At 39.6% G+C, this 18,599-nt stretch overlaps 1 protein-coding gene across 3 annotated transcripts in view; it reads right to left on the bottom strand.

The window, feature by feature from the left end:
* LSAMP (limbic system associated membrane protein) overlaps positions 1-18,599 on the bottom strand; it is a 645,981-nt gene that overhangs the window by 232,765 nt on the left and 394,617 nt on the right. The gene's annotated exons all lie outside the window — the stretch shown is intronic.

Genomic DNA, 18,599 nt, shown 5'->3' with positions numbered 1-18,599 from the left:
TTTTTCTGTGTTCCATTATTTCTCTTAAAAAATTAAATGTGAGAAAAACATTGTCTGTATCCCATGGATGAATTCTTTAGCTATTAAGGGAATATCATAAACAAGTCCTTATACCAAAAGCAGAGAGGATTTTAAAATCAGAGAGAAAGGAGCTGTAAGTGATCAGGGAATAGAAATATAAAGGGTTCAGAGACCAACCTGCCATCTATTCTGCTTAAGAATAATACAAACCAACAACATTTATCAAGAGCCGATGCCACATAAATGCACTGTGCAGTGTGTGGGCAGAGGTGAGGAGGGGTAAAACAATGACAATTATGACCTAGATCAGCCAGTTTTTATTGTTTCAACAGAAGTGCCAGTATGAGCTTATCACACAACTACTCAGAATATTTCAAAATAACTTACTGTTCATTGCATTTTGTCAGAAATACACAGAGGTAACTATAGTGCTTGTAAGAATTCCTTGCACTTAATGATTTCATGCCCATATTACTAGCTTAAATTCTATGTTTTTAGTTGCTTAAGGCATACAGTGTTCTTTGCATGTAGGGAAGGAGGTAGATTCTAATAGAAACCAACTAGGGTGAACTAAAGCATGCCTAGGATACAATGAAAATAATAACAGTTGTTTCCTGCCACCGCTCAAGGGCCCAGAAGCTAGACTAGACAAAGAATAGGTTTGACAGGAGGTTTTTAGAATTTCTTTCTTTGCATTGCCCCTGTTCAAAGCTTACCATAAACCATTACAAACAGAACGTGGAACATTCACGTTATTTACTTCTAAACAGAGTTACTATTGTGAATTAATACATTCATGCCCATTATAATTTTTCAAAAATTATATACAATGGTGGAAAACACAGTAATTGTTGCGAGTGTTAAATGTAGCTAGGAGAAATAGAATACTTTCTGCAATTATAAGCAGTTTTGAAAATTCCAGAGAGGCAAATAGGTGTGCAGCATTTGTGGTGGGGAAAAAACATAAAAAACGAAACCTCAAGTTGCTGAGTATGAGTTAGATCTCCATTTTATCTTTGTTTGCCCTCTGTTGGAAGGGCAAATGCACATCAAATAATGAAAGAAGATACAAGCAAGAAGAAAAGTAAGGAGAGATAATAAAAATAATAACGATAATTAATAATAATAATATCTTAGGTAGTATTATATTACACAATTTGTAAAACAGTGGTATATACCTCGCCTTATTTGATCCAAAACCTATCCCTGTGTGATAGTCTGACCATCTTTACTACCACCACTTCCCACCTATGTATTGGTTGGATAATTATTGCGCTTGAAGCTCAATAAGGTTCATTTTCTTGGTCAAGGTCACAAAGCTAGAAAGGGAAAGTACTAAATTTATCACCGACTCTTCCGATTGTGTTAAGAAGATCCAGAAGACCTTGACATATCACAGACTAGATTATCTACTGCTAAAATGGGAGATGCTGCCATGTCGATTGAATTCAACAGTTGCCATGATAACCAGGCACAAGTAGAGCCAGGATAACTTGGATAGGTAGGTAGATGTCCTGAGTACAGTGACAGAAATGCCACTGACTGTATAGAGACTCTGGAAGTTTGGTTTACTTTAGTTTGTTTTTCTCTGCATTCTTCAACTCAATTAATGTGCTATAGTTAAGAATTTGGCTTTCTGATTTTTAAGGTATTTTTTAATAATGCTGATAATATTCACATCTGTAATTTGAAAAACTTGAACAATTCTACAGTGGAAACTAGAGCCATCCTCACATGCCTTATATACTGTCTGTATCACATTTCCTCTCCCTCAGTTTGGCTGGTGCAAATGGGATTTCTCTTCTCTCTCTCTCCTCTTCTTAAAACTCAAGAGGTGGGCATGGCGGTGGCGGTGAGAAGGAAAGGTTCTGTCCCTGCTTCTACAAATGAATTCTGAACGGGGTGAGTCTCATTAATCTTGAGCTAAATGTGAAGTTAGACATGAAGACACCTCAGGTCCCCCCCCCCCTGTTTGTTCAGAGCCCTAGGCATGTTATGGAGAAAATGTCAAAGATTTCTCTTCTCTTGCTTCTGTACCCTACCATGATGTTTTATTCAAACCTCCATGTCCTAAGGACACAAACACTGCCTATCAAAATCTCCCCCACCTGGCTCCCACTCTCACACATAAACATGCACAACACCCATGTTTAGGAGAGCTGATCAATTCCTGCAAAAAGCAGTCTATTGGTAACATGCTGTGAGGCCAGAGCACTCTGGCAAATGCTTTCTGAGGCAGTGTGACCCTCCACGACTGTGTTTGTCTCCATCTCACAATGCTTGTGCTTATACAACATGAAGTGTCCACTGACCCTGTCTTCTAACAAGAGATGGTTTTCTTTAGTTTTATTTTTAAAAAATTTTATTTATTTATGTATATATGTATGTATGTATTGGCTGAGGCGGGTCTTCCTTGCTGCGCGCGGGCTTTCTCTAGTTGTGGCGAGTGGGGGCTACTCTTTGGTGTGGTGCGCAGGCCTCTCATTGAGGTGGCTTCTTTTGTTGCGGAGCGCGCGCTCTAGGCACGCAGGCTTCAGTAGTTGCGGCGCGTGGGCTCAGTAGTTGTGGCTCGTGGGCTCCAGAGCGCAGGCTCAGTAGTTGTGGCGCATGAGCTTAGCTGCTCCAGCGGCATGTGGGATCTTCCCGGACCAGGGCTCGAACCCGTGTCTCCTGCATTGGCAGGCGGATTCTTAACCACTGCGCCATCAGGGAAGCCCCAAGAGATGGTTTTAACTGTGAGTGAAACTCTGGTTTCATATTGAGAAAAACTGACTGCTGGGAAAATAGGGCAGGGTCAGGGGACAAGTTGATGCAGATGTGACTGAGGACAGGTGAGAATCAGCAGTGCCTCCATGAGGAGAGCAAGAAGAATCTCTCCTGCTTGGCTCTGCATCAGCTCTGTATTTGGTATTGTCCTGGTGGCCAGCAGGGGTAACAGCTTGTCCACAGGGCCTAGGCCTGAACCCTATGGAACTGCATTAGAGTTTCTATAGAGACTATGGAAAGTATGAGTATCAGAGGGGAAAAGTGAGCAGGCCCATGGTCTCTGTCCATCCTATGTCTGTCACAAGCAAACGAGGCAGGTTGTGGAGCAGGAATCGGGAAAAGGTGGTCATGCAACTGGATTCACGTTGGCCCAGCCCGTCCTCTTGTCTACTTGCATTCGACTGTCTTAAGGCAGCTGATATGGTAGCTGCTTTGTTCTCCACAAGCCACAGACCTCACAAGGCAGAGATGTGCTGTAGCAGTGAGGAGGATTCTTGTGTTTTTTGTCAATTCCAAACAGCTCCAGATGGACTGAGAACCAGGCTTCTTGGCCACCAGAATTATTCTTGAGTTTCAGCCCACATCTTTCCCTGTTCAATCCACAGGGAAAGGGCAAGTGCTCCCTCTGTCTGTTATTCTACCCATCCTTCCTCTGGCCTCAGCCAAGTCACTTAACCTCATCTGGAAAGTGACTTGGTCCTGAGAGTCTTTGGCCATTGACGATCTTTGATTTCCATGACTCAGACTCACTCATACCTGTCACACCAGCATGAGAGCACAGTGCCTAGCCTGATAGGGCTTCTCATTAACTGTACGTTAAGGGAGTGAAACAAATAACTTACTGCATCTTCAATGCCATGTGTAAAATTACATGGAAACAGTTAATACTCAAGGCCACTTGTGATTACTTTGCTCCCTCAGACTTTTGCCATTGCTTCCTTCCGCTAATTATACGGCCATCGTATTTCTCTTGATGGTAAAATAGCCCAAGAGGCTCAAGTCCAAACTGCACATTTTCAGCTATTTGTCCTTCCTCTAATGATTAGAGGCTATATGAGAGAACATAATATTGCCTCTTTCCATGTCCTATAAATTGAATGTATGCCCAGAGTAGCTAAGGTTTAAGTTTAAAAGAAAATCTTCTCCATCATAGTTAACATACATATGTATATATATACAAAGACATATATCAGAATGTCAGACACCTCCCTCAGCCACTTTTCACGAAGCTCCACAACACATTATGCTTTGCCTTATGCTGGTTCCTCTGATGGCTTTGGGAGTCAGATCAGGTTTCAGCTATCAGCCAGCTGGTGCCATTCATTTAAAGGGAAACAACTCTAAGTGAGCAAGATTCTAATCACTAAATCGAATTACAAAGTAGAGTAAATTATTATAAATGTTTTTAGAAATGTCTTAAAACACTGTAAAGAAGAAAAATTATCAACCAAACAGAAATCTGCTGTGCTGGTGGCTGATAGCATCGTTAGGGGCTAGGACATTCACATGTGTAAATGTTCTATGCTCTGGCTATTTCTGGCACCCGAATCTAGCATTCACACATTAAAAACTTTATAACCTTCCTCTCTCATTCAATCAGACGCTAAACCGTTCGACTCAAAGTACACCTTAGTTTATAGGTCCTAATGGGAGGAATAGGAACATTTCACTTACACTACACTGAAGGGAACTTCACGTCGCTCCATTAAAATGATAACAGTTAGTCAAGGGAAGGAAAAGGCAGTGGGAAAATGAGAGAGAGACACTTAACATGGATGTGTGTATCTCCCAGCGCAGACCCATTTATTACCCTTCTATTTAACGTCCTTCACTAACATATTTCAAATGCCACACATTCTCCACATCACAATGCAAAACCAAAGACAGGAACACGTTAACATTTAATCTCTGGCTTCTAAGCTAGCCATCTGCGCAGGCATTTCTTACATCAGGTGTGTTTGAACGCTGTCAGGGCATCATGGACTTCATCCTTTAGTCCATCTGCTTCCTTGAGGGATGAATGTGTGTGTTCACCACGTTCAGACCTCTTCAGAACGCTCTTCCCAATTCATTCCACTATGTCCTTGGGAGTTGTGAGGGGAGGTTGTTAGTGCTCAGCAAGTATCTACGTGCCTCTCCGCACTTTCCAGCCTCCTGTGGTTGGACCATACAACTGGAGTCTGGCCAATAAAATGTTGAGGAAGGTGAGGTAAGCCACATCTGGGCCCTGGCCCTTTAAAAAAGCCAGTGTGTCACTCCAGCCCCTTCCTGTCAATGGCAACTTTGGGGATGTAGCTGCTATGTAGCAGGGGGCTTCCAGACCTGGGCTGGACTTCATGATCAAGAAAGAAGACTCAAGAGTTCAACACTATCTGCTGTGGCAGCTAACATTAATTACTCTGATCAAACTCAGTGCTCTCTGATGACCTAGATGGGTGGGATGGGGGGGTGGGAGGGAGGTTCAAGAGGGAGGGGATATATGCATACATATAGCTGATTTGCCTCATTGTACAGCAGAAACTGACACACCATTGTAAAGCAATTATACTCTAATAATAATAATTAAAAAAAACCCATCATTGAGAAGAGCAAAGTATACAACTACTATTTAGAAGTGGACTGGCCTAAAGTTGGAAACTGGATATGATGTTCTCTCGAGGTCCCTCCTATTTCATGTTGATGACTGTTGAGTGAAAAGCCTCTTCTTCATTCAGTGAAGACTTTGATTGGCCATTGCTAATGACTGCACAATTGATCTTCCAGTCTACTCATCCACTTCTTTTTTATTTTATGACCAAATGTTGCCTCCTGCCTGACACTGGCTATTGCCTGTAGGAGGTGTAGGAACCTCTCCTTTGCTCTGTGGTATGGAGGCCACAGGGATAAGCCAGAAATGGTAGTCTTTCCCTAATTCTGTGCCTTACTTTTTCTTGCCACCTATCAGGAGTTTTCTACCTGCGCACCTACCTCTGATTATAAGTCTCTGGTGTTAAGAACCTGGAGGTGCCTGCTTCCAGACCCTTCATCTATAAGTCAGAAATCCTAGAAATTTGGTATTCTCAAGTTTGAATTTTATAATTTCATATATGATGCATAGTGTGAAAGAAAGTATTTTATAAAAATCTAAGCAACAATAGTATAAAGGAATAGTTATTTAAATTAGCAAAATGGTATTTCCCATTAAGGGAGTCACAACCTCTGTTCACAACTATAGAGATAATGAAACAGTACCAGATATTTCTAGAAATTGCCTGAGGAAATATTGTACTAAAAATGCTTATTTTGTACTCCAGGTATTATAACCAAGTTTCTCTCTATTTGCATATGCTTGCTAGTAAATAGCACAGCTGTCTGGAAATACATGAGTCCTGGGTTATATTTTTGGCTTTCCCTCTGTCTTGGTATCTTTTGAACCTGCAGGGTTGTGTTCTTTTTTTTTTTTTTCTTTTTCCTCCCCCCCACTAGAGGAGGTGGACAATGCCTCAGGAATAATTTAAGGAAACTGTGTTACATAATCAGTGCAAGGACTCAGGGACCTCTGGATTAGTTTCCCTTACTTAAATACAAAATCATACTTTATCAGAACGAATAAGGTTTCTGACATAGGAGGATATATCCTCAGCTTTCCTGTAGTGAAATTGTTCTATATTTGGCATTCTGCAGGCCTCATGATTATATAATCATTTCTTCATAAGAAAAACATAAAAGAATTTCACTGAATATATTTCTAGTACAGGAGTTACTTTTAAGGCCAACCAGGGAGAATTTCAGGATAATAGTGAGGGGGACATGCTGAAAATGTGAGACTCTGAATAGAAAATAAGATCTGACCCACATAAGTAAACACAGTTATCTAAGAGCGGCTCCATTCACTAAATATAAGGCTTCAAGGAGACCTAGATTTTGAGCCCCATACTTCCTCTCACTCCCAGTAGTGCTCAGTAGGGCTCCTTCAGGCCACAGAAACTTCTCCATACCTCAAAGTATTCATCTCCAAAAATAACGTAGGCTAATTTTCTAGGTTCCGGGATGGATACAAGGATTAAACTAAATAATTTAGGGAAAGTATATTGGATATATATGCTTAAATACTTTGTTTTTCAGAAATTAGAAAAGGAAGATAAAATCGAGTCAGGATTATATAGTTAATATGACTGATTTTCATGTGAGGCTGTAGAATATGTCCCGTGACTTTGTAGTTATACTTGGCCTAGCACATGTTATAACACTAATTAGGGACTTAGGAATTAACCTTTATAGCTTGTATAGATCAACAATATCCTGTGTAAAAAGATTCTACCCAACCTCAGTGGGTAGAGGTAAGTGTAAGCTTATTCTATGGAAAAGACGGTTTTAGGAGTCAATCAGGAAGACAGTTCCTTGAGTTGGACCACATGGCCCTATGGCTCATGCTTCCCTGTATCCATGAATCTAAGAGGTCAAGAGTCTAACGTCAAAAGTGTGAGTGTCATAAATGCTCTGGCCAAAAGAAAAACTCAGAAATGGCTAAAGACATATAAGGATAGGGACCTTCTCTTTTAACATGTATTTATAACGCATAATTTAGTGGCTAGACACTGAGCTCCAAAGCCGGGCAGGTTCCAATCCTGGTTCCTCAGCTTACTAGTTGTTAAATCTTGGGGAAACTGTTTAGTCTTTCTTTGACTCAGTTTTCTCATCTGCAGAATGATAAACTTAACCTATCTCAGAGGATTTTCAAGTATTCAATGAGATAATTAACACATGTAAAATACTTAACTCGATGCCTGGAATATAGCAAGTGCTTGTAATAAATGCTGTTGACCTTGGAACATGTTAGAACCACACAATTGGGATGTTAGGGACAGTGGTTTAAAATTTTTTTTGGAACACATGAGGAAATGAATGAATGAATGAATTAGTGAAGGACAGAAAACTTCTGTCTAGAAACACACTTTTAGGAGGTAATAGTGACCAGTAATTTCTATTTACTTTGATCTGTGGTGTCTCTGAAGAATAGACTAAAGCATCTACATAGTATTTATTTTTTCAACAGTGTGATACACTGAATGCTTTCTTTGTATTTCTAATGTCTTGGCTCTCATATGAGTCAAAGCCCAGCTTCCCTTCCTAGCTGTGTACTACAGTTGCATAGCACTGCTGCTTTTAATTGAAGGTAATTCATTTGGTAGGTCTAAGGTAAGATAGAGAAGTGCAAATCAGAAAGGCAAGGGAGGGCACCATAATAGAAATATTGCCCAAATGCTTGTTCATTTTCCATATCATAAGACTAATGACTAAGATCGTCTCTTACACTGGTTAAGAGTTACAGTTGATTGGGATACCACAAATGAATAAATACTCTTTTGTGCCATTAAAATACCAACCTTAAGGCAGCATTAGAATATTTTGCATAACATTTACTTCAGGTTTTCATGAGAGAGGAAAAAAAAAAAAACCCTTCATTTGATGCAGTTCCAGGGTCTTTCCTTCCTGCCAGGGTTTGAAATAGCCTATATTTAAATGTACAGAGGTTTCTTCAGAGAACCACAGGCAGAGAATTAGAAGTCTGTAACTGGAAGCATCTTTTGGGGTTGAGAAATGTAAGCTTGTGAAAGTTCAACAATACATGATGAAATAATTAAATCTTTTGGAAACGATTGAACTGGAGGTTTTCAAATAAGCAAATCTACATTTGCCATTCAGAATTCTTTTCATGGAAAGCTGGTGTGTCTCCCTCCTGTTTAGGTAATTAAAAAGTCACCTGATGATCATTCGTTATCAAACATTTTTGCAAATAGAAAAAAATGTTTGGGGGCTGAGATCTTGCTTGCAAAATGTCATCCTTCAAAGGAAGTCTTTCTCCAGAAGCTATTATTCCCTATCGGAGTGGGATTAAAAGCGTTACTTCACGCCCAAGTAACGCGTGTGTTCACAGCACAGTGTCTCTCCCTTGGTGGCTGGGTTCCAGTGCCTGCATTTTATGTAGTTGCCATGTGCCATCCTGAAAAGCTGGACAGTTTCCAGTGGCATTAGGGTTTGGAGGAAGAACTGTTGCTCCTTAGAACTTTACTTCTCTTATGAACATTATTGTCTCGATTTATTTTAATGCAATGAGTGGGAAAGAAGGTGGGAATAAAATGCTACACAGAAGCCTCTATCTAACCGTCCTGCTGGTTTGGGCATCACAAAAAAGTGGCACAGAAAAACCTTTGAGAGTTTGGAGCCTGCTGTGTGAGAGAGATAAAAGTAGAAACAGCAAATTGGCTGCAATACGAATGGCAGGTGCATTTGTTCACTGGAGGCAAGTTGGCAATTTAGTTTTCAATGACCAGCTTGTCTCTCTAAGATTCACCTTTCAAAGTCCTCCCTTTTGCCCTCAACTTACATCGCTGAAGCTCTGCTTCATCTTGAATCCCTATGCTCTGGGTAACGGTGACTCTTTACCCTGTTTCTTTTGGGGAAAAAAGTGTCCTGGTCCTCTTCTCTGTTCATTGCGTATTGGAATTAAAAAGAAAGAAATGGAAAACTTGCTGAAGCTAGCACAGTGGAGCAACATAGCCAGAGAGAAAGCAAATGTGTACTGTGTACGGATGGTTTTGTCTTATCTTATAAACGCCAACTGAGGGGAGCGGAACTCTCCCACAAAACACTGGGATTCTGACCTCCCTGCAACATTTCTACAGATAGCAGAGAATTCAAAGCCTTTGTTCCTACTGCCAGGATGGAGCTTAAGAGATGCAGGTCAGAGGAGAAGAATTCAGAACTGAGAGGCTGATGACAGCAATCTGTCTTCACTGAAAGGAGATGGAGCGAGGTGACAGTTGTCCAACTCCCTGCCTCAGATAAGCAAGGAGAAATGACTGCTTTCTGGGTACAGCTCATCTGGACAAAAATTAATTCATTTCCCCTTTACATAAAAACACACATAACCTTGAAATGTACATGACATACATGCCAACCATTACTTATTTATGTACCTAGCGTTATTATATTGGTTGGTCCTTCACCTCTGTTTCCATCATTATTAACTACCTTAGCAGTTCCTCTTTTGAACATCTTTGGTAGAGATGGAAAAGATCACAGTAGGCTCTTCCATAAGGACCTCGTTTTAGGGATTCTAAAGTATATGGAGTGAACAAGGTCATATGATTTTAAGGCCTATTCTAGTCAACAAAATGGCAAATTGATCTTGGGTAACGATCAAAAGAAGAGTGTATAACAAATAAGTGATTTCTGAATTGCACAGTTGTCTGGTAATGAACATCAATTTATCCAATATGCTTGTCCCGGGCTTAGCTGAAAATTGATGAAACAACGCTGTCTCAAAATTGTTTCTCTCCTTTATGAAATCAAAGGCCTCTGAGTTTAGGCAGGTGAATAGAGTTCCTATTCAAAATTCAGTTTGTTTGCAAATGAATGACTAAACTGAGTGTCCCCCAGGATGGGGCCTCTTCTGCCTGTTCCTGTAGTGGAAGAAGAGGGGGCAAAACTCAGATGTTTCACTTTTCGAGTGGGATTGATCATGCCATAGAAATGTGCACCATAAAGAATGAAGCTAGTGTTGGTACACAAAACCTCTCAGTATTCTCAGTGGATACAGTTCCTGAGATATTACTGCATTTTAATTCAGTAAGACGGAAACAAAGTCATGCATATGTTTTGAGTGCCATAAAAGTAAACTGAAGTATACAAAACTAAACCTTGACTTCCAAATGGAACACATCATTTGATATAGCAAACTGTTTTAAAACTTCTTGAATGTGGGAACATTTTCTCTATGAGTATACTTGGAGCATTAACTTATGCTTGAGGTAAACTATATTATTTGTTTTCACTTGCCATAGACCTCTAAACACTGCTACAGCAGAATATATATATTATATATATATATATATATATAATATATATATATATATACACACACACATATATATATACAGATGTACACAATTCAGTTAGATTTGTTGAAGTTCATTGTACATTAAGTTAATGGACAATGTTAGGTGATGAACAGGACCTTCACTACCAGCAAACTGTGACTACCGTTCTGAGGCATGTGACTCTATCAAGTTCAGGACTACCTATTCTTATGTTCCCACTGTGAGAAGATGTGAAGGGGTATGATAACACCACCTAACGTTTACTGAGCACTTACTAAGTGTCTTGCACTTATGAATTCATTGAATCCTCTTTATCACACTAGGAGATAGGTCCATTAATATTTCCACTTTAAAAATAAGGAAACTGTTACATAGAGTTGTGTAAATAGCTATGTTCCTTCTAGAAGCTCCAGGGTAGGAAAATGATCTAATGTCTTTTTTCTCAGTCTATCCCTGATCTGTTTGGAAATTTTACACCTTTCTACACAACTTTCTAGTGGAGAGCCTCTCAACCTTGCACTACTGACATTATGGGATGGATAACTTTTTAGTGGGAGTTGTCTTACTTATTTACAGAATGTTAAGCAACACCCTGGCCACCAGCTACTAGATGCTAGCAGTTCCTCTCCCCCTTCTCCCGCCCCCCAGCCAGTTGTAACAACCAAAACTGTCTTCAGACATTACCAAACATCCCTAGGGAATAAAACTATCCCTGGTTGAGAATCACTGCTCTAGAGGGTTGTGTTGGATAAGCTAAGGAAGGGCAATGATCTACCAGGCTACAGGTAAAGGTAGATGGCATGGCCTATCTTTCTCAAAGACAATGGTAGCTCCCACAGTAGAAGGCTTGATTCTAAAATCAGATTACTCTCATTGTCTCAGGTCCAAGAGTAAAGTTAACTATGGAGTCCGGTTCTTAAACAGCTCTAAAAAGCATATTAATTTCATTCTTTAGGATGCTGCTCACTTAATAAAAAGGAATAAAGGATGGTTTCACCTATTACCATTGCTTTTAAAAAACACGCATCTCTGGAAACTGCATCCTTTTTAAATAACAAATTAATCAATCATTTAAAAACCTTCTAATGTACGTTCTTGCTCGACAAGCGTCTCGTTTACCTCTCCCATGTTGAACGTGAGCCATGAGGATTCCGGCAGGCTAATACATAATTATTAAAGTCAGTTTAATGCCAATAGACATGAAAAGGTTACTTGTGATTCTCTACTCTGCTTGAGGGAGAAGTGATGGCACCATCTACCAAACTCACAGCAGATGTCACCTCAGCACAAAGCAACAAAACGGCACTTCCCAGGCACTGAAGCAGCACCACAGTGTGAAATACTATCCAACAAAACTTACCAGGAACACCACCATGTTATCTCGCTGCTATGTGAAGCAGACCTGCCAATAACACCTGGCCTGTGTGCAAATAGCTCTTTATGATTTGGTGGAAAATGGAAAGAATCCATTCTTAATGTCTTTCCACTTAGGCTTTCAAAGTTTCTCCTACTTTACTTCCCTGATCCCTCTTTACCAACTTAAGGCAGAGGTAACGCTATTCCCCTTTTAGTTCTGGTATTTTCAAGTAAGAATGCCTTTGATACATGGACAGACAGAATGTACTCAGGGGAAATGCTCAGGGTTGATTACCTGGCAGTGTGTTGTGTACTGAGAGAAATTCTACTCTGCTTTCAGGATGGAAAGCAATGGGAATAATAATATGTAAATTGATGTATCGATTTCTGAAAGCTCAGCGTTATTTCCCCTTGCCCAAAGATTTCACCTCGCCTTATTAACTATTCTAACAACCCTGACTTTTTTTGTTTGTTTGTTTGTGTAATTCTTGTTTCCTCCCATTTAGCACATAGAAAAAAGCATTAGTAACACTCTTGGTTTTAAATGAACCCTATTAATATTCGCCTCTGCAAGGAACTCTGGGATAATTTTGATAAATGTGGCCATGAAGCTGATCTGACAGAGCTGAGTGTGATATTTGTGTGTTCATGGGGAACTGCTTCATGCACAAAACGAGGACAGACAGAGATGGCGAGTCTGGCAGGTCTCTATTTCTGAGCCACAGCTAGCAACGGAAAGGAGAAATGTAATTGTACTTAAAAAAAAAATACAAAACAAAACAAGCAATCCTTATGAAGATAAAACAAACCCTACTACTTTCTGATTAGTTCTGATTAGGTTATTCACCTATCGGAATCCTCAGCTCTCACAGCCCTGATTGGCCAGATCCAGAAAGCTGCAGGGGAGAGTAATGAGAACAAAACCTGGGTATACAGAAAAAGTGAACATGCGAGGCTCAGGATGCTGCGTTTCTATTTCCCCCAGCAGTGGAAGTTGCCTCTGGGAGACTATATGCCTTGCAGGTGGGATTACATTTCCAGGATGGAAGGGAAAAAAAAGTCAGGCTGTCCTTTCTGAAAAAGCCTTATAGTAGATGTCAGAAGTTCTTAGATATAGGATTATTCTATATACATGGGTTGCCTGAAGAGAGCCTCTCAAATGTTGTTAGCTTTAAAGTGGAATACATAAATAAGTGGTATGGTATTGAAGGATTATGAGCAGCATAAAGACAATCATTAATTATGCTAAAGGATTTTCTAGCCTAAGCAACATAAAACTCCAAATATGGGCTCATAGAATGAAAGAGAGAATATTTAACTTCTTTCTACAACTGCCTCCAAATGTTGCCTTTTCTTCTCTCAAATGTTCTTTTATTAACTTTTATTATGAGATTTGAGTCTATTTAGGAAACCAGTGTCCATTTTCTCAACACAAAAGTACATAGACAATCACAATGAGCATCTTTGAAGAAGACGTTGGCAGGAAACAAGTAGGGAGTGAAGGTAATAGTGATGATGGTTTGGTGATCATATTTTGGCAAGAGATGGCAAACCTGGGAGAACATGATAATAGGGTAAAAAAAATGTGTAAAACCACAGACAGCTCAGAATGCTTGTTCTTGGGGAGGGGGTAAAAAAAGTACAAAAGGTGGGAATTCTTCACAATTTGGATATTCCTTAAGTGTTTCTGAGAAGCAGAATGGAAAGGTTGATGATTACACAGTTATCATTTATTGAGTATGTACTATAATAGCAAGCCTTGTTCTAGGAATGTCTTATTTAATTACCAGATTCTTCTTGAGATGTAGATATTATCATTAAACCCACTTTACACATAATTAAACTCAGGCTCAGAGAGATTAACCAGGCTGCAAAGTAAATGGTGTCACTCTCATAAGACAAAAACCCAGGCTCAAGTTTAAGGTTCCCAAAGTCCCATAGCCTAAAAGGTCCAGTCCTGCCTAACTTCAGAGTAGAAGCTCTTTTTCTCCACTTACTTTTGCTCTTGACAGTTTGATCCTTATATTAGGATGTGGGAAATAGAAATCCCTTTTGATAGGCTATAATATAAGTGAGTTGCTACCCAAGCCATTTTTCATGCATATAATTGTCAGTCTTTCTCTAAACACTCATATAAGCAACTCGTTAACAATTCTTAGAATTGAAAAGGCACAACAAAGCTGTATTTTTTTTTTTTTTTTTTTGAAACTGACATGGCTCTCATCATGGGCTGCATTGACTTTGGGGTGTGATGCAGCCCTCCTATTCTTAAGTTGGTTGCTGGGAGCCTGCACCTGGTAGGGGCATCTCCATCTGGTGGTCCAATTAGAACCCATTAAGCACTGAGTTAGACTGCCTGGAAGTGGAAAATATGGGGCAGGGAAGCTCAGCTTGGGCCACATGACTTCACCTTTGGAAAAAAGAGACAGGAAAAAAAAAAATAGAGCCCACACAGCCTACAGAGCAATTGTTCCTGCACAGCAACTCTGGTCTAATTGATTTGGACGCCACAGCTAATTTTCCCTCAGACATCTGTTAGCACACATTAGTGGATGTCGTTAGGTAGGAAGGCACAGAGTAGATGGGGAGCAGAGCTCAAAGGGCCTGGTTTGGGGAGACTGGAGCAGACGGAGGAATGACGACAGACAGAGTCTGCCAGCACCCCAGCCACATCAGATACTTCTGCTGCAGCAACCCTGAAAGGAAATAGTAATGCCTGGAAAGCCATGGCAGTTGTGCATCAATAGTCTGATCCTTTTCTGTGTTTGCCCAAATAATAAGTGTTTTCTGAACTTCCAGGGGCAAAAGAAAGGTGCTCCAGACATCAACAGAGCCAAAGCAAACATGAAATAAAGATAAGCACTGTCAATGCTCCTTTTCTTCTTGCACCAAGTACCATTCATTCTTGTATTTCCGACACAGCATTGCAGTGATGATTCCAGGGCTCACTCATACATGAGTTAGGCAAGTGATAAAATGCTGGTCAGGTCAGAGTTGTCCAAATCATCCCCCATTGCAAAGGGCTGAGAAATAAGTCCTGTTTTATTTATTCTTTCTTACGCAGCTGTTCTCAGATACTTAACTGATGCCAGATGCAGTTTCTATCCTTTGGGACATGTTTTGCAGTTGAGCAAGTCAGAAAAATCATCTGATGGCCTCAAGGAAATCCTCCCCGAGCTGGTCTACACTGATGACTACTCTCCCAATGAATACATTTAAAAGATTATGATCCTCTTTCAGGAGCAGTACAGCATTATGCATTGCAAATAAGCTGGAGAAAGAAAAGGCTGCATCTCAGTCCAAAACAAAAAAATCCTACATATAGGCAAATACTTCTATCAGTGATATAGACCTAATCTTTCCCTCACAGCTCCTGGCCTCCATTATAACATATGCCTCTAATCATTTCATTCCCCTCTGAAGATCTTTACTTACCCTAGTCTGCAAGGTAGAGTCAAATAACCTTCACAGCATGTTCAAAGCTCATTATATGCTGGTGTCAACTAATTATTCCAGCTTCATCTCCCCAGATTCCTATGTTCCTCTTACTCCATCCAAAATGGCCTACTTGTTCTTTCCTGAACATCTCAGCCAATTCTATATCTATGTGTCTCTTTCTTTTGACTACCTGGACAACTCTGGGTTTTTTTCAAGGCCTTGTCCCTCATCATCTTCTCAGTGAAAGCCTCCTCATACTCCAGGGAAAGGGTCATTCCCTCTCTGTGTGTCAACCGGAATTTGCTCATATTTCCATACATTTTGTTACACATTATAATGTTTTATTTGCATTCCTATTCTTTCTTCTCCTCAACTTCCCTCCTGGGCATCCACATGAACATCTAGCCTGTGATGTCAGGGCTATGTTTTTAGTCATCTTTGAACTTCCAAAATCTGGCACAGTGCTTGGCATATAATAGGCCCTTAATAAATACCTGCTGAAAGGATGGATTTATGAACAAACTTTGCCACTGAATATACTGTTTTGGTAGCAGGTGGTGGAGTAACTCATTATTGGAGAAGAGTATCAATGATAGGCCTTCTGAATGACAAGGTATCTCTCACTTGATAGAGTTAACAAATTTATCCATCTTGAAAAACTTTGTTATGTGTATGCATTCTTTACATAAGATGGCAAAGAAAGAATCACCAGACGTAATGTCCTGGATGGTCACCCAGTCTACCAAAGGAGGAGTATTTTGTGCAGTGCAGTTTTAAGGACTAAATTATGGTGGATTATATCTGAGACCTTGAAAAATTATTTTAAAAAGTGGAGTGACAACAGATAATGCAGAAGGTACCCACAAAAGAATATCTCCAAATAGTGTGACTTAGCTATGGACCATCCACCAGAAGAAATATAAAATAAACAGAGTCACATGACTTACATTGTGACTAGATCAAATAAATATAAATGTAACAATAGTCTTTCCTATAAGCGGCTTTGACTTCCATACTATCTTAATGATAGGAGAGGGGAGAACCAAATTGAAGTACTTATTTAGTACTTATTATATATCAGGCACTATGTCAAGTCTTTTTATGTTGTTTTAGACAAAGTATTCTCATCCTCATTTAAAAGGTTAGAAACTGAGGTTTAATGAAATGATACAACTCATCCAAGTCACAGATCTCAAGCTATTGTACCAAAATCAAACAAGTTCTCTGGTTTCAAGGCCATGACTCTTTTCACTATGTAATAACTTTCTACTTATTTTCTGCACTATGATATGAGACAAAATAAAATATGATGCAGAGAAGACACAGGAATTAAAACTAAAGATGGCTGAGGAGCAATTGAAATAGAAGAAGTGAAAGGCAGTGCAAGAATGGCTGAAGTGAGGTTCACTGCTGTAACTCTTGTGGGAGCTGATGCTGTGCAAGTTCAGCTGAGCACAGAACCTCCCCTTGGTTCACTCTCAGACGATGATTAAGAGACAAATACAGTGCTTGCATTATAGAGGATCGCAATGTCCTAGTGGAGCTCGAAGCCAGGGGTGTCCATCTGTCCTAGCTTTAATGGGATTGATCAGGCTTTGCCATCTCTGCTTTCTGCCAAATAGAATCAGGAGGCATCCATGTTAGTAATTTGGGAACAGTTTTTGGCTACATAAGTGGCTGTTAGAATTTATGGACAGTAAAGCTTGATTCAGGGCCAGCCTGTAGCAAAACCAGGGAGTAGATAGTTCATCTTCTCTACGTTCCTAAGTGTTCCATTCTTGCCAGAGATCATTAGTCAGGAAAGAAAGAATTTGAAACATTCCAGTACTTTGTAGCAAGGTGTTGGTGGCATGTGCTACCTCTTTCCTTCACCCTCTCCCAACAAAAAGCTGTTTGCTGTGCAAAAGCTTTTAAGTTTCATTAGGTTCCATTTGTTTATTTTTGTTTTTATTTCCATTTCTCTAGGAGGTGGGTCAAAAAGGATCTTGCCATGATTTATGTCATAGAGTGTTCTGCCTATGTTTTCCTCTAAGAGTTTGATAGTGTCTGGCCTTACATTTAGGTCTTTAATCCATTTTGAGTTTATTTTTGTGTATGGTGTTAGGGAGTGTTCTAATTTCATTTTTTTACATGTAGCTGTCCAGTTTTCCCCGCACCACTTATTGAAGAGGCTGTCTTTCTTCCATTGTATACTCTTGCCTCCCTAGAGTCAGTCATACAGAGTGAAGTAAGTCAGAAAGAGAAAAACAAATACCATATGCTAACATATATAATATGGAATCTAAAAACAAAATGGTTCTGAAGAACGTAGAGGCAGGACAGGAATAAAGATGCAGATGTAGAGAATGGACTTGAGGACATGGGGAGGGGGAAAGGTAAGCTGGGATGAAGTGAGAGAGTGGCATTGACATATATACACTACCAAATGTCAAATAGATAGCTAGCAGGAAGCAGCCTCATAGCACAGGGAGATCAGCTTGGTGCTTTATGTCCACCTAGAGGGGTGGGATAGGGAGGGTGGGAGGGAGACGCAAGAGGGAGGAGATATGGGGATATATGTATATGTATAGCTGATTCATTGTGTTATACAGCAGAAACTAACACAACATTGTAAAGCAATTATACTCTAATAAAGATGTTAAAAAAAAAAAGGTGTTTGCCTTTTAAACTCTCTTAAATTCTGCATCTGTAGAGTCGTTGCAATAGAGGTTATAATAGGGTGGTTACTTCTATAAGCATCTTTGCTGATTACTCATAAAGCTGCTATTTTTTTCTTTTGTTGACTGGATATGAGGGTCTCTAGCTGCCTCAGCCATTTCTCACCTCTTATTTTCTTGGATCAATTAACTGTTTTTTTTTTCTGAGGAAGGAGAACTCTGGATGTATAAAAATGAATTTTTAATATCAATGATCAGCCTTCAGAAATTAAATAAAAATATCAATGTTTTCACTTTCTTTTTCTATTGCATGCATATTTTAAACAACATCAATTGCTGAACCAGAGCAGAGAGGGAGGTAGGGTTAGGTACTATACATGTTTTTTATTTATTGTTGTATTTTATTTATTGTTGTTGTATTGTTGTATTTTATTTATGTATTTTATTTATTGTTGTTTATTTATTTATTTATTTATTATTTATTTATTTACTTTACATG

This window comes from Balaenoptera ricei, chromosome 4 (genome assembly GCF_028023285.1).
Source record: "Balaenoptera ricei isolate mBalRic1 chromosome 4, mBalRic1.hap2, whole genome shotgun sequence".
Lineage (NCBI taxonomy): Eukaryota > Metazoa > Chordata > Mammalia > Artiodactyla > Balaenopteridae > Balaenoptera > Balaenoptera ricei.
Note: the sequence above shows the minus strand (reverse complement) of the source record. Positions and strands in the feature narration are given on the sequence as shown.